This window comes from Athene noctua, chromosome 24, assembly GCF_965140245.1.
Source record: "Athene noctua chromosome 24, bAthNoc1.hap1.1, whole genome shotgun sequence".
NCBI lineage: Eukaryota > Metazoa > Chordata > Aves > Strigiformes > Strigidae > Athene > Athene noctua.
Window position 1 is genome coordinate 5,915,925 of NC_134060.1, and position 22,867 is coordinate 5,938,791.

The window sequence follows — 22,867 nt, forward strand, 5'->3', positions numbered from 1 at the left end:
TCCGTCATCTGCAGAGAGTTACCACCCGGTCTGGGATGATCCTGGCTTTTTGGTTCAATGTTGCTAATTATGTAGAATCTGGTCATATTGATTAGATGGCAAGTTTTGCAGAACAGAAGCCTGTGAAAGGATTATGAAGAGGTTTATTTAAAAAAAAGACAGTCTTAGCCTTTTTGGTATATGGAAATATTGACAGTTTCATCTTTATGAGAGAGGTAAAAATCACAGTTTAGGGGCCTCTGTGTTTAGAAAACATGTTTATGTTCCTCACAATCACGAAATGAGCTTAGAATCAAATGCTTCAAACAATGGTGATCATCTGCTTTTAGAGATTTTACATTCATAGGTATATGTACACACAGAAAGTTTTCCTCTGCAGTTGCTTAGACCAGAAATGCCAGCATTTCATTTTGCTTTAATGAAAAACTTTAAACTCCAAAAATCAAGAAAACACCCTAAAGCAATTTAAAATAAAACTTGACAGCACCACAAAACCAACCAACCTACCTTTATCCACCTTCTCCTACCCAACCTGTACCCAAGCTCTTTTCCATCAGATACAGCATCCTAGATAAGGATTCACAAACAATGTGTACACAAGCTTCTAAGCATCTTAAAAATTTAAATGAATTAAAGGTGTAACTTTAAAGTGGTTACTCAAACTGATATTAAGGCCTCTCATAGGCACTTTCTTATTCAAAATCAGAACAGCACTAATTTGATTTAGTCTAATGCTGAATCTGAAGATACACTGAATTAAACCACTCTGCAGAGTGCCTACGCTGGGATTTAATGCAATCTAATCTGACCCCAAAGCAGGTAATTCAGGCCACACATAATGGACTTGCCTTGAGCCACGGCCTTGGGTGCCAAAACCTGAAGGCAGCTTCATCTGAAGAGTGTCACACAAACAAACACTGCTCTGAACCTAAAATCCTCTGGATGCTGAAAGCATTACCCTTGGTCAGCCTTGCCATTTGAGCAAGCTCTTGTCTGCATCCAGCCTGCAAACAAATTTCATTTGATGCTCACCAAAATCCCACGTTCTCCAGCATTTTTGGGTTACTCCCTCCTCTCAGCATCCCAGTTGCAATTCAGTTCTGCATTTCCCAGCTGCCAAAGCCTTGTCAGGCTCCTCTTGCACTTGCTGTCCTGCCTCTCCCTGAGCAAGCCAGACTTAAAATTAGCAGTTTGCAGTAAAACTGCCCAGAAGTTCCTAATAAGGAGTGGATTAGCACGGCCTGCAGCAGCACTCCACAACAAATCTCGTATGAAGAGACGCTGTTTTACGCCCCAGGTTCATCCTTGCACCTCATGACAGTGTTACTCTTCCCCTCCCGGGCCAGGGGAAAAGGTCTCTCTGGGTAACACGTCGTGGGCTGGGAGGGGGGAAAGGGCTGCGGAGCAGCATCTGTAATTTAGTCTTAATAAGGAACATTGCAAAAAGTCCAAAGGTTTTTCTTTAACAGGTTTAAGGAAGATACTCTGAGGTCAGGAGTTGCTGCAGTCACTTGCAAAGCTGGGCTAAAATAGAGGATGAAAATATATATATTAACATATATTAAATATATTTAATACAGCAATGAAACATTGGGTGAGAGACACCAGCACAAGGTAGGTGTTGGATCCTAACTGCTTAACATTGATACTAAAAGATCAAAGATAATTACCAAATTCCACAAGAAAAAAACCCCAAGTATCATGTCTTTCACTACCCCCATGGAGAAGCTGCTGTCTGCAGCAGCCCTGGTGCAAGTCCTGCCTCTGCCCCCCTGGCTGATGGGGGGTGCCTGGGATCTCTCAAACTCAAGGGAGCAGCAGAAGAGAACAGAGTCACCGCTGCACAGAGACACCCTCAGCCATAGCGTGACAGGGTCTGGCAACGCGCTGTTCCCCAAAATGTCAATCAACCAGAAGAGACCATCTGGGGAGTATTCCCCTTCGCACCAGAGAAAGCCAAAGCAGAAATCCAAAGCCTTTGGCAAGAGCTTGCTGGGAACTGCATTTAGGCTGTGTAACAAATTGCAGTTCAGACACAAGAACAGCAGTTACCAGCTAGTATGATAAATGACTAAGTTAACTAAAAGCTTCACTCTCTTTTCTTTCTTTGTTGTTTGGTGTGGTTTTTTTTTTAATTCTACTTGCTACAGCAGCAAAGCATCGTAAAGTTGCATTTAAATTAAAACAATCCTCCAGCCTAGGGAACAGAAACACAACACAGCCATCCATTTCCAAGAGAAAAAGGAGCAGGAAATCCAACTAAGATTTATACAGTTATTCCTCTGTAATTATCCAGAAGAGAGAGAAAGCCCACGGGTCAGCAGTATCTCATTCATTATCACACGGCTAGCTTTTTAGGCTTTAATTTTGTTTTATATTTTTGCAATCCCCAGCCTACATCCAGATTAACAGCAATGTGCTGGGAAAATTAAAGCACGGTGCTGATAACGGGGTGAAACACAGCTCTGCCCCCCCCGGCACGCGGACAGTGCCCACCCGCGCGGCAGCGCCACGGGGCAGCAGCCTGGACGAGTGCTCGAGGGAGATTGTCACTCCCTGGCAGATGACCAGGCTGTAATCTGAGGTAAGGAAATTAAGAACGAAATGAAAGGTAATTCAATGAGAAGAGGAGAAAAAATAAGGAGCCCTTCAAGCTCGAATACTTTAATTTGCCTTTTTCTGTAATTGCTTTATCCGTGTCTTTTTTCATCCCTTGAAAAGCTTCCTGGGCTGTTGGTGCTTCTTTTATTTCTGGTAGAACTACACTCGAGGCGTGTGCTGGTGGCCCAAGTTCAGCCTGGCATTACCCAAGGGCCCCTTCCTTCCCATCTCAGCAGGACACTGCTCTGATCAGCCGACCACGGGGTCCCAGCCCGGTTCATCTGCAGGGGGATTTCTCCACCTGCCTGACTGAGAGGAGATGGTGCAACTGAGAGAGAAGAGCAGGAGACCTGCCAAATCTGGGGTCTCCAGCCCTCCTCCCTCCTGACCCCAGGCTGCGTCAGCCGTCACCAGATGTTGGAGCTGGTTCCAGCATCACCCCCCACCATGGTGGAACTTCCAGCTGCCCACAGTGGGGACCCAGGGCCATCACAGTTAGCTCCCTCATTTATCCTCACTGGTTTGATGGGATTTATTCTGTTACAGAGGGAAGGACCTTGCCCCAGTACACCAACAGGCTCAGATGATAAAGTCTTTGAGATACTCACTCCAGCCTGAATATGATGAAGGACTGAAGGAAAATTAGAAAGGGGAAGTCTGTAGAGGAAAGACACTGCTCTGAGGCACAGAGGAACAATGTACTTGATTAACTACACCAAAGCACTGAGAGGAGGAAAGGAGCAGCTGCAGAGATTCAGGCCTGGAAGAGACCATCACCTTTCACCTCCCACCGAGAACCAGAGGTGCTCTGGTCCTGAACTGCTGTTCATTTTCACACCTGGGTCCTGAGCTGGGCCTTAGCCAGAAGCTGTTGCTGCTCTTCATCTGAAAAAAACACGGGGAGATTTTCTGACCTGATGAAAGCACCAACTTAGAGGTATTAATATGAACAAGGTAATAACTGTTTCTGATGCCCAGGGTAGAAATAATAAGAATGTGCTGAGACTGCAGGAAGAAAATCAGTTCAGACATTAGGAAACTTTCTGAAGGCTAGCGACAGGGGGGCACCAGCATCTGCCTTCTGAAGAAGCAGCAGATTTTCCTGACCTGGGCTCCCAGAGCTGGGCTGCAGAGGCTGGTGGGGCAGGAGAGGGGATCGACATCTTCCTAAAATCCCCAACTTCATACATTTCTGAGAATGAAAGATGCTGATCAGTGAAGAAATTTTTATAACAATGTTTAAAGCTCATTAAACAGCTAATGGAAGGGTTTTTTTCTTATTTTAGGGACTCAGACTTTCTAGGACACCATCACATGTGCAGATGAGCCTTAGAACAGGTACATATAGAACAGAGTTTTATGATCACTATTTTCTGCTTAATTAAAGATCCTCCTCTTGAATTATTGCAACTTAATCTGGGTGCACAAGATTTTAACTGGTAACAGCTGAGGACAGAGCACTGATCAGATTTAACAAATGACAGTGATTTAAGCCCTAGATAGATTTTTCTGTCTTTCTTCCAAACAAAGGAGGATTTTTTTTTTTTTTTTTGGTAGAAGTCAGAGTTGGTGTCCTTGTGCCTGCAGCTTGATTTCACAGGGATGCTATGACTGACAGTTCCCGTATGTGAGAATGGGATTTTCCTTATATTGTTTTTAAAATCCTCAAACATTGCAAAGAACTGATATTCTCCCCAAAGCGCTATAGGGGAACAACTCACATCAGAATCGCTAAGACTCATGGACTGAGTGACCACACTGACAGCAAAATTGGCTCAAGCAGTTCAGCAGTCCAATTTGAGCAAAGTTCACACAAGAAGCCACAATAAATCAATATTTTTAATATTCTTCCATCTGGAGATCAAGCTTTAAAACTTGTTCCTAGAGTCATTAATCACACTGTAAAGTAAAAATAAAAAGCTGTATGTTCTTCTGAATTTTGAAGATGTAATTCCAAGCCCTTTAATGCAGCCAGAGAAATGCCTTTGGAGCTGCACTGCAGTCATTATGAACTTGGAAACTGCAGATGACACCTGAATGCTTGACACGGGTTTCTTTTGTTACAACTCAGGTGCAACCGCTCTGTATCACATCACATCCTCTATCCGGAAATATTTAAGCAGAGGGATCTGGATATTTAAGCTATGATGAGGAGATTAGAGGCTGGGTTGGGAGAACTGTATTCCAGCTCAAAGCAGATCTACACAGCTCGCCACCCCAACAAATAAGAAGGACTTTGACTCCAGTTCTCTCTTAGGACGAGACTATTTTACAGTATCTATGCACGTAATTAACGATCATGCCAGGACTGCTTTACATTCCCAGAGTGGCATGCAGAAGCTTTACTATAAATTAAAACATCTAAGTTTTTATTGGATTTTTGTACCATAGTTCACTTACAAAGGACAAGTCTCAGAAAGCTCCAAAAATTAACTCTCCTTGTTTTACATGATAGAGATTCAGAACTTATAAATTACAGCTTTAGTGTGGAACAAAGCTGTAAGGAAAGACAGACATCACAGGGGTGAATGGAGAGGTAAAGGGAATTTCAGTCAGAGCTTTTATGTTCATTAAAAGTGTTAGCTAGATCTGGATTTATTATTTTGTCAACTAAATTTTTTTGGCACCTAAAAGCACCTCAGAACATTTTAAACAACTTCTGCAATAATAGCGTGAAGTCTCACCGTAAGTGTTCAAGCCCATGACATTTTTATAAAACAGTGACAAAATATAATAGTCTTTCTAACATTAGACTTAAAAAAGCAGCAGCAGGGAAGAGGGGAGTAATATCCTCTTTAGAAACTTCCAGCAACTTCCAGGTCTCTGTGAGGTCAGGTCGGTGAATGTATGGGGAGCACAATGAAAAGGCTGGTTCATTAACAGACATTTTCTCAGAGCTGGTTGACTATCAGTGTTTAAGTGTGAACAACAGTTTTGATTTTGCTTGTGATGGGGATATAGACAGGATTAATGCAGAGCTTCAGGTGTGGGAGTGAGCTTACATACACCCTGTTCTTAACTGGAAAACACAGAGGGTCCCTTTTCTCTGTTGTCTATCGCTGCAGAGCTTACTGGAATCCTCTCACCAGTGGAAATAAAAGTGGACAGTTGAAAGTTTTAGTCTGAGAGACAGAGGGGAACAACGTGCAACTGTCAAAGCTGAGAAGCCCGACTGTACAGGGCAAAAATCTCAAGTATTTTGTAGCTCCAACCACCCCCTCCGCCCTAGAGAGAAGAGCTGGGAAGCTTGATCCCTTGAGACTAGGGCAGCAGATTGAGAAACACTGACCATTCAGATCAATGCGGCTGAAGGGACTCAGACCTTTCACAGAAAATAGCAGCAGCAGCGTTAATAAACTGGTCCCCTCATGCCCCTGCAGCCTCCTCCTCTCCGTTGTTAGCTTTGGACTTGACCTCCATACATCATCATCATTTCTGCAAAGCTATCTCCGGCATCAGGACCCACTTTCAGGACTTTTAAATGATTGTGCCTTAACAAAGATTCATGGGTTGCAGGTCCTCCAAGTTAGCAAGGGACACGTGGGCTTCAATTTACTGAGGAACCGTTCATTTTCTCCCCATGATTATTTCAGTAGGGTCAAAAGGTAGAGGTGCTTCTCCCAGCTGAGTCATATCCAACAAGAGTAACCCCATTACTCAGAAGAAGACTGTGATGAAGGGTCACTCCTTGTATTAGTAAAGGCCAAGCTGGAAATTAAACCCCTACTTACTAAAAATAATATTCATATCTATTCAGGGGCAATGCCATTGCTTTAACATCCAGAACCGATCCTGTGCCGAATTAGAGGCATGGACTTGCTGCTGTCCTTCTATGTGGAGATGAGTGCCATGAATTTAATATCTCAGAGTAAGAGGAAGGACCCAGTAATTGCTGGAGGTCTGGACTCGGAGCTGCAGCCCCCACTGCCTGGTGCAGCCTGGAATAGTGACTGGACTGATCCCTCTCAGGGCTTCTTGCCACTCTAAGATTAAAATGGCTAAGAGAACACTACTTTGGCCCAGTTTTTATCTTAGCTACTCTATCAAGAAAAGTGGCAAAAGAGAGAACTGAATGGAAATTATTCTCTTCTGTAACCCAGGCATGGCTGTCAGAAAAAGGACCCAAACACAACCAGGACAGCAGGGCATCATTTTTATTCTTGGATAACCTTGACTGGATTCTTGCTCGGTAAGGAGAATGGAGTTCAGGAGCTTATTTACCAGCCATCAAACTATTTAACTCCATCCTTGACTTCATCCCGAGCAAGGAGAACTAAAGAATGAGATTAATCCCTTTGTGAGAGGATCATAAGAGTCCAGGCATCATCATACATCTTGCCACAGAAAAGAAACTTCTTCAGCAGATAGACAATAGAAACAGGTTGCTAAACTGTTTGTATCCTTTTTCCACCCTCATAAAATATGTAAGATCTGCAACTTAGTCAAAAAGTAAAGTTATAGACAAGCAAAGGAGAACTGTTACTGTTGAGCTCAGCTCTCTGTTGGTTCCTGCAATGTCTCATCTCACTTGAGAGCATGGAGCAAGTGTCCTGATTAAATGATAATAAACCTTGCTGCCTTTAATCATTGGGTTTTATAGTTAATAATAAGGTTCAAAACTCCAGGCTGTCATTTGTAAAGAGAGCACAGAAAACATGAAGTAGCGTTATGCTTCATCGGAGGAATACGATGTCTCCCCTTTCCCAGAAGGGCCAAACAGGCTCAAAGTGCTCAAGGAGAACTCAAGTTGTGGAGAAGAGACAAGCTCATTTTATTTCCATGCAAAATAAGACTGGGCAGGCCTGGCATGCTGGTACAGCTTCCCGAGGCACACAAAGCTGAATCCTCGGAAGGCATCAGGTGCCTGCATGGGAATTTAGCCTGCCCTGACTCCCACAGGTGCCTTGGCAACAGGAGGCACCAAAAGATCTGGGACTGTGGCCAAAGCAGACCAGCTGCCTTGGCCAAAAGCCACAGGGGGTCAGGGGTAAGAAAGGTGACCCAAATTCAGGCTCTAGCTTCACACCTGCAACCTTGACCATCCTCTTTATAAGCACATTTACCCCTGCTGTGGACACAGGACAGTAAAAGGAGGCTGAAGCCCAAGATCCTGAGCAGTCACCTTCACTAGACAGGAATAATTGCATATATTACAGCACCACCACCCTGATGGGGAAAACTGTTTTGGAATAAAAGCTTATAGGAGAATAGTGTTTTCCATAAAGGTGTCCATTATGCTAACCAGACATTTCAAGGACAGGAGCTGTGGCTTTTTTCCACCCATAATTAACAGTGTTTTCAGAGCTTTTACATAACTCATTTAGGGGTTATTAAATAAAAATCTGCCTCTTTACTTTTACTGTTTAACACTTTCAATTTCTCTTTTCTTCTCTGGCTTCTGCATTTCTATCAAAATTGTCCTCTTTTCAGCTCAGTCGGCAGCCCATTTGCAGCACAGAATAAAACTTTACACCCTTGAGAGAAAAAGTAAAAAAAAATAGAGAGGACAGAAATAATCTTTACAAATTACCAAATAAAATAGAGATATCCAATTTGCTTGCCTTGCAAGTTGGAAGTACAGGGGGCTAAAAATGCTTTCTGTTCTGCAGAATGGTAAAAATTAAGCTTGACATTCAACTTTTCGATTCAGGTGGGTATTTCGCAGCCTCCAGCAGATTCTGTCTTGCTGTGGCACACAGCAAATGGATCCTTAAGTGTCCTAAACGCCCATTTACTATTTGTCCCAGTTTGAAAAGACAAATGTTTCAAATTGCACCACATTAACGAGGTGATCTATATTTTGCCTTCCACTGAGAGTAAAGGTCATAGTGTACAAAATATTTTTCAGTTTTCTGAAATCACTATTACTGAATCCTGCAAAACTACATCTGCAATCAGACTTCTCTACAGAAACTTGTAAACCTTAAGCCTGAACTTTTTCTTTTCTCTTGAAATAGAAGAACTTGGTAAATCCACTGTATTAAGTCTGGCTCAACTGGGCATCATTTATGTTGACTGAGAGTAGACTTAAATAACTTCCAGATGTCCAAGCTAGAGCAGATGAATACAACCCTTTGTGTTTAAGTCTGAACTCGCTCACATTAAAGGCAGCTGACGGTGAGAAGTGCAGCTCCCGGGAATGATACATCTCAAGGGGGTGAAGGCCAAATGAACTTTACTCTCAAGACACCTGCTGGCACTCAGGTTGGAATGCAACCTGGCACGAAGAGGGGGGAAGCATGCCTCCTGCAGCAGTGTTTTTAAGATTACGTGAAAAATAAGAGACTTCAGAGAAAAAGGTGTGCTGTAAGGAGGCGATTTAGCCATGACCACAGCCTCAGAGGGAGCAGAAACAGGGCCTGAGGAATGGAAACCAAAGCGTGGAAAGGCATGGCACTGCAGAACCAGAGATGGAAGGCTCTACCGTTCCATCATTACAACAAGGAAAGCAATGAAAACCACCTCAGAGCAAAGTCTGTTTTCCCCAGTTGTCAGGAAGAAGCAGGATATTTTCCATATTCAGTGGTTTAGAATAGAAACAGCTCTGAGACTGCAGCTCTACTCTTTGGGGCTGGAGACTCTTCCTCTCCACGGCACAGCAAAGGGTCTTTCTGGGGACCCAGTTTGAGAACCTGAACCCAGCACCTGCACCTCAGGACCACACTGAACATAACAGTGCAAAACCAAAATAACTTCCAATGCACGTTCTCAAGTTGTAGCTTGAAAAAAGCAACTCCTGCCGTAACATCTCATCCACTGCACACAGCTGAGCGAGAACATGCACTAAATCCACTCGCACAGCTGCATGGAGTTCAAGACAAAAGTCTGGGAAAACTGTGGGAAAAGAGTTGTAACGGGAACAAAAGTGGATTTGGTACAGTTTGCTGCAGAAGGTTCAAATGCTTGCTCTTCTGTACACAGAAACCACAGGCTGAAGTCCATCAGCTCCCCTCTCTGCTCTGAACCCCTCTGACCCTGGACAAGTCCAGAACCAGACTCCAGGTTTCAGCATCAGCCTAGTTCAGCTTCTCTAGGATGGTGTAAACTAGGCTGGATTTAGTATCAAATGAGCATAAAGGAAGAACTCCTGTACCAACAGTGATGTGTTATTTCTAATTATCTTCACTCCAGTGAAGCAACCACCAGTAGGGCAGCAGGGAACAGACACAGTCACACCTCAGCGAGCAACAGCTTTCTGTCAGGTCTTAAGTAACTTCACAAGATGAAGAAACTAACGACCATATGCTCAGAAAGCATTGTCACGAGGACCACAATAGGCAGATTGAATCATTTAAATCTAACTACTTACAAGTCCTGTAAAAAGCTCCAACAGAAAGAAGCCCTCACAGCCTGCTTCTCACTAAGTTTTTACTTTTCCCAGGTTGAAAGAAGTTTTATATTATCACCACCACCTGCCCTCCACTAAAACCATCCTTTCTCCACAAATGGGTGAGGCCCACTCTCCTTAATAAATCCTCACATAGAGAAGTAACATAAAGAGCAACTCCGTACACATTGGGTATTTCCTCTCCACTCATGTAGCCTTGGGACATCTTCCATAATTCCTCTCAGTCTGCATTTTAACAAGCTCGAGAATAACTTTCTATCATTCTTTCTGTCTGTTTTCTAGCTTTTAACCCTTTGATATTATCCAACTATAGTTAAGTTCTTGAAGAGCCTTCAGTTTCTTCAAGGGGCATGTTTTTTCCTCCACTTCTAAAAGCATTCATTACTCCGCTGTTTAACCACACTGCTGTTCTCTGAAAAGTATTTTAACTACAGTTTTGATAGGTGGTAAAACATTTACTCTGAACTGCTCACACAATGTCTTTAAACAGTCTCCAAGCCTCCTACAAGCCTTGTACCCTCTGCCCCTCCTGTTCATTTCTTGTTAACAAGCTTTCTCCACTTCAAAAAGAAAACCCCCATCAACAGTGTAGTCTTAATGGATTTTTTGGCTGTTTCATTACTGTAAAGCATTGAATTTGAGTACATTTGGTCTCTACAACTGAATGGCTGTTTCATAGTTACCTCTTAAGCCAGGTCCTGTACACAGCTTACAACCAGCAGAGTTACACGTCCCTTGTGGGTTCTCTGCTTGACTGCTCCAAGGAGCTGTCAATCCCAATGCCTAAATAAATTTAAACAAATTGTCATGACATTTAATCAGTCTACGTGGGGCAAACTAAAGTCTCCTTTTATCACTAAGAGCAATTTCAAAGTAAAAGCTTAATGAAACTGTAGTCATGACCACTTCCCCTTGCCAGCTCTGTCAGGTCTCCCAGCCAAGGAACTTCTCTGCTTTTAAATCAAGTGGAATCTTTGGGCTCATACTTTCCACTTCCTTCTCTTGCTGCGTTACTGTAGAAGAAACATTTAGGGATAAAAACACAATTATTTCTCTTCCTCCACTTTATCTCCCTAAGAAATGAATGCTTCCGAATCACAGCAGGCCCACTATACTACTCTTAAAGCAAGAGAAGACATGTTTGTTAACACACCCCTACAAACCTTCTCCTTACATCTTCCTAGTTATTTTCCTGATCTAATTAGTGGTGCAGAGAATTAAACCTCAGCCTTCAAGACCAACAGCTCCCCAGGAGACCAATCCAGACATAATACTATTTAAATATGAAACAGCTCCTGTCCTCAGCTAGAGTTGAGGAGGCATAAACCAGAGAAAAGTTGTAATTACTAGCAGTGATTAAGAATTGCAAGTTACTGTCAGAAAGTGCAGAGCTGCTTTATGCAATCCTCACGAGAGAGAAAGAACATCTCCATGGCTGAAGGAGGTGGCAGGGGGGAGTGTGTGTCAGAGCAGGGCCAGGGAGTTGCTTCTGGGAAGTGTTATTTAACAGACTTGCTAACACAGCTACACATCAGTGGTCCCTACAGCAAGAAAGGAAACAACCTGACAGTGCACAGGGTGCTGGGTGTTCAGGCAGACCCCAGCCCTGTCAAAGCCCCATCCACACATAACCCACAGAGCAGTCCTTTGGGAGGGACTGAGGCATAAACTCTGAGCTAAGTGGATCCTACATGGATCTCTCCAATTGCTGCCCAGTTGTCCTCCAGCCTGTACGCAGTTGTTGCACAAACAATGCTTTTTTTTCACAAGCACTTCCACGGGTCTTGCTTCTTGTCCGTTTTGAACTTGGCTGTTACTAACTTCATTTGATAGCTCCTGGTCCTTGTGCTAGAAGACAACAGCTATGGCTGTCCAGCACCTCCAGACCATACGTGGCTCTGCAGACCTCCATCACAGATCTCTGCAGAACACCTTTACCCCCAAAGTCCTCTTTTGCCAAGCTGAGTCCAAGCCTAGATGGCTCTTGTAGAATGAAACCACTGCAGAGCAGTCACCTTCACAGAACCCAGGATCATCTCGGTTGGAAAAACCCTTGCAGCTCCTCCAGCCCAACCATGACCCTCCCCCTGACCGTTCCCAACTCCCCCAGATCCCTCAGCGCTGGCTCAGCCCGACTCTTCAACCCCTCCAGGGATCCCGGGGACTCCCCCCTGCCCTGGGCAGCCCATTCCAACGCCCAACAGCCCCTTCTGCACAGAAATCCTTCCTCAGAGCCAGCCTGACCCTGCCCTGGGCAGCTTGAGGCCATTCCCTCGGGGCCTGGCGCTGGGGCCTTGGCTCCAGAGACTCATCCCCCCTCTCTGCCCCCTCCTGGCAGGGAGTTGCAGAGGGCCAGGAGGTCTCCCCTCAGCCTCCTCTTCTCCAGACTGAACCCCCCCAGTTCCCCCAGCCGCTCCCCAGCAGACCTGTGCTCCAGACCCTGCCCCAGCTCCGTTGCCCTTCTCCGGCCACGCTCGAGTCATTCAGTGGCCTTTTTGGGGTGAGGGGCCCAAAACTGAACCCAGGAATCGAGGGGCGGCCTCACCAGTGCTGAGCCCAGGGCTCAGATCCCTTCCCTGTGTCAGCACTGGCGTGGCCAGCAGGGACAAGCCAGGATGCCCTTGGCCTTCTTGGCCCCCTGGGCACACTGCAGGCTCCTGTTCAGCCAGTTATCAATCAACCCCCCCAGGTCCCTCTCTGACCGGCATGTGACCCTTCTTGTCCTCCTCTTCCTGAACTAATATTCCTATTTACAGATGTGCAAAGAGAAACTGCACAAGAAGTTCCAAGTGTGAGCAAACCCCAAATTTATACAGTGACATCAGGATGTACTCTATTTCATTATTCATTTTTTCATGCCTAACATTTGATAGTCTTTAACTACTCCTGGACACTGAGCTAGTGTTACATATATCATACTCCCGAAATCTCACTTGTCTTGCTTTCAGGCATGAAAATGTGCAGCAACCATGTAATCCAACATGACTGATCCAAAATCCCTAAACTATAAAGCTTACAATCATTTGAAGGCAGCAGTGGAGTCAGACTCTGAAGCCCCAGTTCCCAACTTTGCTTCTGCCTCTCAAGTTAGGACTAGCCCCACTCTTGTCTGGAATATGTCCACATACATTGGAAACTGCTGGATGGCGCAGAACAGTCTCCAGGTGAACTACCTGTTCCACAAACTATTTTGCAGCTCGTGCCAGCAATACGGAGCTACTCGAGTATTAAACTAACAATCCCGTAAAGCTGCCACACAACCCCAGGCAAGCTGCTAGTTTGCTTAGTCCCAGATTTCCACCTGCAATTCAAGGCTAATCCTTCCAGATTTAGTTATATTACAGCCTCCTGAGGTTGAGGAATTGCTTAGAGCGAATATTTAGAGGCTGTACAACAGGTTCCCTTCCTGGGTATTGTGATGGAAGCAAAAGAATATCCCTAGCAAAGACTGGAGCCAGGGCTGGATTTATAGCTGGGGTCTGAGTGGGATCTACATCCCAGAAGATTCACATTCAAGTAAATGGAAGAAAAAAACCCCAGTGACACCTTCAAATGTTTTTTATAGTTTAGGTCGGAAGATATTTGTAGTATCTTGGAGAGAAATAATACATTTATATCACTCTGCTACTCCTCCCACTGAGAGCAAACACAATACACCCGGATTGCAGAGGATTTGCATCTTTTAGGTGACTCAGCCAGTAAATGTAATTTAATGCAGACAAGTATAAAATGCTAAGTCTAGAGGGACAAATGCTAGTTGAGCAAGTGCAACTTAAATGGAGCAGTCATGCAGCATGATGATGGCCACAGAAGGGATTTATGGTTCAGTATGGAAAAAAATCCCTGCAATCATGACACCCTCCCCTTATCACTATAGTTCAAATGGCAACCAGAGAGGCAAAACATGAATTGAGCAAGACAGCCGTCCCTGCAGCAGCTCTGCAGAGTTAGTTTGTTGTTAACAGCTCTCCAGGAAAGGACAGTTGTTCGTGGAGACTTATGTTCTCCATGGAAGTTTAACAACTCTAGTCGGTGGATTGCATGCCAGCTGGGGAACCTTGGTTTGAAAGCTGGAAGTGTGCTGCCTGCAGCCACCCACCACCCTTAAAATACAGCCCTTAGGGAAGGGGGTGATCAGCACTAGAAAAGAATCCAGAGCTAGTCTCCAAGTTCCCTGAATTTCAACCCTACTGTTTGAAAAATGGATGTCGAGACCCAACACAGGAAAAGTACTCTCTCCACAGAAAACTAATTCACTTGCCTGCCTCTACATAGTTCACAGTATTTAGACCATATTCGCTCCCTGGTCATTTAAGGATCCAACGCAGCTGCCAGTAGGACATCCTTGAGGCTGAATTTTAAGATGCTGAAATTACTGGAATCAGTGTTTTAACGAAAAAGCCTTGAGCCCAAGAATCAATTTTGTGCTTTGGAGGCAGATCTTGCGCATCAGTGAGTGTTACCCCAGGCAGCCTGTGCAAAGCAGCACACAAACAGGACCAGCAGATTGCTCGATGGACAGAGGGCTGTGTCCTGCTCCCCCAGTGCTCCCCACTACATATGTAGCAGTTAACACCTATCTGGAGAGGAGAATATTAAGTCCTATTGCCTATCACTTGTCAGCTGATGACAGATGAACAGTATGGAGGGGAAGGGGAACCCACAGCCACCCTTGTCTTGCCACATTTGGTGTCTTTCACAATTTCTTAAGACAGACAGACTTAAGCCATACCTAGTCACAGGCTTGACCAGAAATTCATCTATGCTCAGACACACATTAGTTCCCATGCACTCTGGGAATTTATCTCCACAAATCCTGTTACCACAAATAAGGCTCCTCGTGCATTCAGAAAAGAGACACATCAACTGCTTACCCATCACTTCACCATCTGAAGTGGCACTTGAAACTCAAGCTTTGATACAATCTCCTTAAAGGCTGACACTTGATTTCTTAAGAAATCTTCAGTTAATAAAAAAACACCCAACAACAAAAAGCCAATTCAGGCTGCTAATTTTCTTTATTACTTTTGCTTTAATGAAAAAGCCATGGGTTGCTGTAAGAGCTGCTTCTCTGCACCTAGCCAGGCTTTTCCAGCTTTGATTCTACAATGAAAACACCTCTGTGCTCCCCAGCCTCGCCACGAGAGCCACCTGCCCTGCACAGGGTCAGGGTGTCCTGAACTGGTGGTGCCACCTCTCCGTGCATCACTCACACCTCTCCTTCCCACTGCCAGCTGGGAGAGCTCGTCACACTCACCTTGCAGCTCCTTCAAAGCAGGGTCTGAGCAGCACCTACATCAAATTACATCCTACGCAGTGTCACAAGGATGTAAAATAACAAAAAATTCATGCAATGCCTTAGTCTTTGCATATGGAGGGGGTTTCCCAGTAGGATCAGCATTCACAGAATCATCCCGGTTGGAAAAGCCCTTGAAGCTCCTCCAGCCCAACCATGACCCTCACCCTGACCGTTCCCAACTCCCCCAGATCCCTCAGCGCTGGCTCAGCCCAACTCTTCAACCCCTCCAGGGATCCCGGGGACTCCTTCCTCTGCTTTCCCAGGGGAGGTTCAGCAGCAACTGGAGAGCCCAGATTCCTGCTTTTCTGATGCAAGGGAAAGAAACCTGGTGCAGTCTGCCTTGTGACACCTCTCACGAGAGAGCTTTCATGCTATGGGATTCCCTGCATCCTCACAGGAAGTTTGACTTCTCCCTCCCCAACCCTACCACTTGACCACTGTCTTCTTTCTCTGAGGCTTTCTTAACAGCTGGTTGGTTCTAGGCAAATTAAACTTTAGGCTTTCTTTGCCACACAGATTTATCTCCAAACACTACATTTAAATGCAGGCCCTTCAAGGCAGTGACATATTACAGCAAGCTGAAGGGTGATACGGTGCTGAAGAGCCCCCTAAAGAGCTGATCCTGCCAGCCTCTGCTGCAGGGACAGGACAGACACTGCAAGAACAGGTTTTTCTTTGAAAATGTTTTCTGTGGCTGGGTTTATCACTTGCAATGACCGAAGTAAAAGCAGCCTTGGCAATCAGGGCTTAGAAACTTCTTTCCTACCCGATATTAGAGAGAGGACTGGCCTATGTGAGAGCCAAAGAGCCTCATACTCTGAAGCTACCCAGACTACTGAAGAGCTCGTCCTGAGCAGCAACGATAGCAGAGAACACAGCATCATACGGGGTGGGAACAGGGACCAGAAGCAGTGCTGCCTTCTCACAGCTACAGTACTGGATCAGCCCTGACCCAGCAAGCAAACTGGCTGCTTTCCAGCGACCTCTCCGACCTGACCACAGAAGGACATTAATGCCACATTTCAGACCCTATTTTCTAGTCTTTAGGAGAAAAGGTCATTAAGGTAGTGACAATTTTATTCACGCTGCTTTTCACTCTGACCCATTAAGAAGTATCATGTGGAGGTGTCAGGAAGAGGTATCCTCTGCACTGAAGAGAGGCAGAGCTGAAACTCTGGAGGGAGGATGCTGAGCACTGACCTGGGGAATTGGGCAGGCTTGTGCTTGCAGCATGTGGGTGTGCACTGCTTGGCAGCCTGGGCTGGACTCACAGCTCAGTCCCAAAGCTGCAGTTAAAGCTCCTTTAGGCAAGACCTTTTCCTTGCTGCCCTTTCTCCACCTGGTAGGAAAACTTCTTCCTCCTCCTTTTCAGTCTCAGAGCTGGGAAGCTCTGGTTTGTCTTCAGGCAGACCATTAGTTAATTATCACAGCAGTTCACATCCAGAATTTCTGCAGCAATCGACACACTCCATTTTATGCTAACACAGAAATTTTGAACACAGCTACCCCACATGAAAATCCTTTCCCAGGGAATCTAGACTTGCTGTCCGACTTTAGACTTGCACATGAGTATTCCCCAGGAAAGTGGAGTAAAATCCAACGGTCAGCAAGAGGAATTTAAATGTGCCACATACACTATACCTGAAATTATTGCTACATCTGATACTCCACCCTCTAGCCAGGAAACCAGCAGGTAGAAATACCCTCCTCATCTCTACCTTATCCCAAGAGAAGTAGGGAAATGAGTTGGTAGTACCACACTGTACATTTCAGGCTATTTTTTTTCCCCTCCTCTTACATAGAGGATGTTGGCAGATGACACATGTTTCAAGGGACAATTCCATAGGATCAAAAGATGCCAAATCCCACAAAAGCATTCAAGTTCTCCATTGAGGGGACCTCTTTTGTTAAATTGCCAGTTATCTCCACACATTGACTTGCTGTTTTCTATAAGTAGCTGCAGGGAATACTATAAGTATTGTGATAAGCAAAACTGTTTCACCAGGGCTAAATTGGCATCTTTATTGCAGCACTGCAATTTGAAGCCAAAGGACTGCTTGATGTCCAGGTGCCTTTTATTAGAAGATTAGGGTTGCAGCTGCTGAATCTGAACTTCACACTTGCAGAGTGTGCAATGCACCGTGTGAATGCTATTAGCACTTCCCCAGGACCTGCTGTAGGTCTCAAAAAACATTCAAGTAATACAAAGACTCAGATATGAAATAGAGTTACTGTAGCTTAACAAGTTACCATGCATCAACCAATCTGTCAAAAAAGTGGCTTCCTACATGCTAATACCCCTGAACAAAAATGAGATAAACCATACCCAGTCAGCAGGGCTTTGTGCTGATGCATTCTGCTTACATTTGTTCCAGGCTTAGCCCCCACTGGCAACAGGGCTCCTCCGGTGCAAGGCTCGCCAGGAGTTCAGGATTTACAGGATTATTTTACGGCAGACAGCTTTGCACTTTCACCTTACCAGAAGAGGAGGAGTCTGCATCATATCGGTACCTCCAGAACCCCCAAAGAGCCACACACCTATTGTGAGAAATGCCAGGGCTGTCCTGAAAGTAGGTGACCCTCAACTGCAAAACCACGTGAGATCTAGGACTTTGGTACCTTGGTTCTCCATCTACATATCACACTTATTTTCCCCCCCAAAACCACACTCTGAGGGAAGATCATGAAGGGACAAGCAGTCCACACAACAGCATTCACCCAAGCATGCCTGCATGGCCTTTTGCTATTCCCCTAGGAGCTGATGCTTCCTGGAAGCATCTTATTCCCACAAGACCATTTTTTAGCTGGGTGACCAGAAAGTGTTTTAGCTATGAAAGCACCTGCCAGACTCAGTATTTATAGCTGCACCCTCACCATCTGCTATAGCTATTTTCAGCTCTTCAGCAATTGCAACTTGAAGTAGTTCTATAGCAATTGCCCCCTCCTGACATCTCTAACCAAGATTCCTCTGCTGTTAGAGCAGCTGGCCTTTCTAAAGGGAGAACTTAAACCCTGTATGAGGATTTGTCCCAGCTGCATGAATCATCTAGAAACTTTCTTAAAGCCTGAAGGCAAGACAGGAACCACCCAGGGCCCAGAGTGCTGGGTCAGCAGCTCTGTCCTTACCTTAGGCCCCTGGCAGCAGGTTTTAGCCCCTTGCTCTGCTGTAGTACGTAGGCAGGTCACACAGGCAGATTTAAACTCCCGGATTTCTCATAATAAGGGTGTTACAACACAGTTTTTAGACATCCCTCACCAGAAGCCTGGATAACACTCTAATTCCCCTTCACCACCTCTTGCATGCCCTGGGTGGAGGCACTTGTATCCTCTCCTGGAGCAATGGCACTGACCTGATTATTGGTAACAGCTGAAGTTACCCTGTTTTAATTTGCTGCTTATCTCAGAAGCAAGGGAAAAAACTTCTTTCACTAGTTTCCAGAAAGAGCTTCAGTTGCTTATTTCTTATTGTTCACCTGCCCTTACCCAGCACTTATTATTATGTACAGCTCAGCTATTCAAAGCAATTTTAATTTATCTGCAGATCATATTACCTAGCCCACATTTTCAGATTTATATCTCAAATGGTTTCTTCTTGCATTGCATGATTATCTGAATGGAGCATGTTGCTGTGATGGATGGATCTCGAACGGTTGGTGGTTCAATTGAATAAAAGAATCACCCAAAATGTAGTTGGTTTTCTTTACTTCTATGTAATTGCCCAAACCCACATAAGCCTACAAATCTTGGCTAGCAATATCAGATTCACATATGATTTACTCAAATACTCTAAGTCAGCTGCTGAAGAAAGTATTTTTCTCTTTGACTACAGATAGAGAAAGCCTAGTCTTCTAATACAAGCAGCATGAACAAGTCTCATAGCAGGGAGCAGAGCTATGATATTAAACTTCTTGTATTTGCTTATTTCTTACATTTTTGCAAGATTCAGGGGAGTGTGTCAGTTCAATTTGAGCATTTTTTTAAGAGAATGGAAGGTGAAAATACAAACTAATTCCTTATTTTATAAGTAGTGCTGTTATTTAAGTTCTCCCACTCTCATTCTCACTGCATGACCTTTATCCCATAGCCCACACAAGACCCAGCCAATGAAATCCTGCTTGTATTATAACTGAATTTTATAATGATTATTCTAAATATATTGAACCGAACTGTTCAAAAATTAATTGTGTGCACCTATGTCAGTGCCTACATCATAAACTGAAGGGCTTCTTGTCACATCGGTGAGCTTCAGGGCTGGCCTTCAGGGGCACACAATTCAGTGTACAGGTTTTAGAGAAATTAAGAACAGCACAGACTTCAGCCAGAATGAATTTCAGCTACAGACACGTCCCCTTACGATGTTGCTCATTAGCTCAGAGCTTTTTCAGAGAGGTCTAATCAGGCAGGTAAGAGTGGCGATGTCACCCCCAGTGAAGCAGGGAAAGAAGACTGGTTCAGAAGGCAGCCCTGCCCCTGCCCTGTGTGTGAGCTGGAGAGCATCACCTTGCCTCCTCTTTGCCTTTGCTGTCTTGCTAATCAAAGTCCAAGCTCCTGCAGGCAGTACCTCCCCGCTATGGTATATTCACACTGGGTTCAGCACTCCAGGACTCACAGTTATATTCAGGACCACTAATGTTCAGGTAATAGAGGTAAAACAATGCCTTCTATTTGGATGAAACCTGCCCTGCTACAGCAGTGGGTAGAAGCTGCTGCTGCCAGCCTGTGCTACCAGTTTTACATTCAAGAGGGGTTCCCCAGCCTGCCACCGTTGCTTCAAAAGCACCTTCCAGTATTGCCCTGCTAAGCACCCGATCCCACCTCTGCCCCCCTGGAGACTGGAGTTGGGACCCAGACAGCCCTGTCCCAGCCGTGCCCAAAGAGAGGACATCAAACAGGAATGTGGACTTGTGAGCACCCAGTGCAGAGGGTTCGCTTTGGCCCTTTGCAAATTAGTGAAGCTCTGACCTGCAAAGTACAATCCATCTACAGCTACCGCTGATAACACTCATTACAGTGTTTATAGAGCAGCACGGGCCTTTAGAATGTTTTCTCCTTCATTCTTTTTCTCTAAATATGACTATCATGGTGAGATATATATATATACACACACTTATAAAAATACATTTTTTATGCACCATTTCAGATAAACAGCATAATTAACACAACAAAGCCCACATTTTAAAATCTTGTGTAGTATTCTGTTAAGAAAGCCATCCAGCACAGGTCTTGCCTGTGTTTCTTGATTGGAGAGGTGTCTGGCTGTTCTTCTGCAGTTAAAGCTAAGTGGTTTCTATGATTTTCTGTTAGCTGAAGGAGGAGGATGAAATCAAATAAGAGATTATAGCCAGTATTGCAAACCACTGAAACACACCCTGCCAATCACAGCAATGGATGCTCCATCTTTATAAAAAGCCTCTTTTCTGTCTCAAAAGAGCCATTACCTCTCCCTATAGAACCTCCATATACAAATCAGACCAGGAAAAGAAATAATACTGGTGGAAGGTTCAGAGAGATGAAGGCAGAGACTGAAGAATTTTGGTACAGCACTGATGTCCAGAAAAGCGTGCTTATAAGGGGAAAATAATCAAGTTAAACGCCAAGTTTTCTGGGTTTTATTACGCCATACCACCCAGAGGATGAATTTCTACACAAGTTCATCCTTAGAACAATTCTGCTAGAGATTTCAAAGCATTCTCAAAAGAAGAGCACCCAGGTGCTAACAGATGCTTTCTGTTCAGGTTACAGATGGGGACGAAGATGAGGGAATTTAGCTGGAGGGACAAAGGGCCCTTGGAGATTCCTCTGAGCAGGGTTGTGTCTCATCTACACTTCATAAATGGAAACCCTTCTGGAAAGTCAGAGTTTTCAGCTGTTCAGTGACACATCCAGAGCTGGCTAGACGGCTGTTTAGTTGCTATCCAGCTATCTGTGCTAGACTGAAAATCCCATGAATTGTCTGTGCTTCAATGTCACCGTGGCATCTTCCCAACAGCATCTCAAAGTACATCTTGAATTAATGATTTGTAGCACGTTTTTATCTACCAATAGATCCATACTGCAGAAATTGAAGTTTTTATGTGTTTTAATTTTCATCCTTCTTTATAGACGGGACAAAACAATAATGAAAAATTGGAAAAATGATTGAAAAATATAGAAGCTGTTCTGAAAAGTTAGCAGAGGTTTTAAGAGTTAACAGAAAAAAGTTGCTATTGTACTCAATGCATGGAGCAGAATAAAGACTGCCTGATTTTCACTTTGCTTCTATAATTTGGCTCAGCATGATGGAAACAAGGGTAAAAATAAGACCCTAAATAATATTTCCCATTATTTCCCTCTAGCCAAATTCTAGGGGGTGGGAGTCAATCCTGATGCCCTCCCACAAGGCTGAGCCTGCTGAAACACGTTCCCTCTGGGATCTAGAGCCTTCACACCACCTGGGGCTTTAGATGGGCCAAGCAGACAGAAGTGATGTGGCTCCAAAACAGCCCGTTCTAAGGACTCATCTAGGAAGAGATGGCGGTACTAATTAACATGCAGGGAAGCTGTGGGTAATCAACAACAATAACAAAAAACCAACCAGTTTTTGCTTGCTTTGTAATAGCTGGTGAGGGCCTTTAAAGCATCAGATTTCAGAGTCCTGTGATTATAGGCAAGTCATAGCACAGCCAAGAAATTAAATTTCTAGTTCCTGTGGCTATGAAAAAAGTTAGAGGGAATCTAAATACATCCTAAAGACTCAAAAAGAAAAAGCAAAAAAAAAAAAAAAAAGCAAGACAATGACAAGTATTTGATTAAAAAGCTGTGAGTTTATCACAAATGAAAGATAAGAGTGTGTTTTGGGAGGTGTGTTAGGGAAAGTTTCTGCTGTATAATTAGGAAACAACCACGAGCTCACTGGAGTGGGCTTAGGAGAGGAATTTACTACAGAGCAAGCACTCTTGTAGGGACAGAGTATTTGCTTTAATAAGATTCTCTCCTTGTGGCATCCTCTGGGACACCATCCTTCTGTCTGATGAAGCACTTAAATGCTTAAGTTTTGCTTAAGGTTACAGCTTCTCTAGATAATTCTAATTTGAGAAAGGGAGGAAAACAAGACATAAAGGAAATCACAATGCAGCTTTGTAGGCAGTGGTCCATGGTTTAATGCAGTGTACTCAGAAGAGGGTTGTGCCTTATCTCCTGAGATTACTGAACGCAAAAGGTGGTTGACGGTCTTTCTATGCTATCCCTTGTTAAAAATTTGTTTTAAATTACCTTTATGAATAGTGTCTGAGGTTCCCCACCTTCCTCTTTGCCACTGCACTCTGCAGTCACCTCCACTTTGCCCCAAGGAAAGCGCTGCCTGTAATAAATCTACACCCCAGTCCCTCCATCCTGATTAAAGCCAATACAGACGTACCCACGTGAACTTAGAAGTTGTTTTGATAAGGTGCATTGTAAGGCTGCAGCATCCCCAAATTCAGGAAAATTTCTGAATCACCCTGAGGACCCAAGGGAACGGGGGATGATGAGCTGATGCTGAGTTTCACGTTGCCTCGCTCAATAACTACTCACGTTAACAAAAGTTGTCTGTAGTCACAGTGGTGATGACCAGCACGTGGAAGCAGGTATTATGGAAGGGC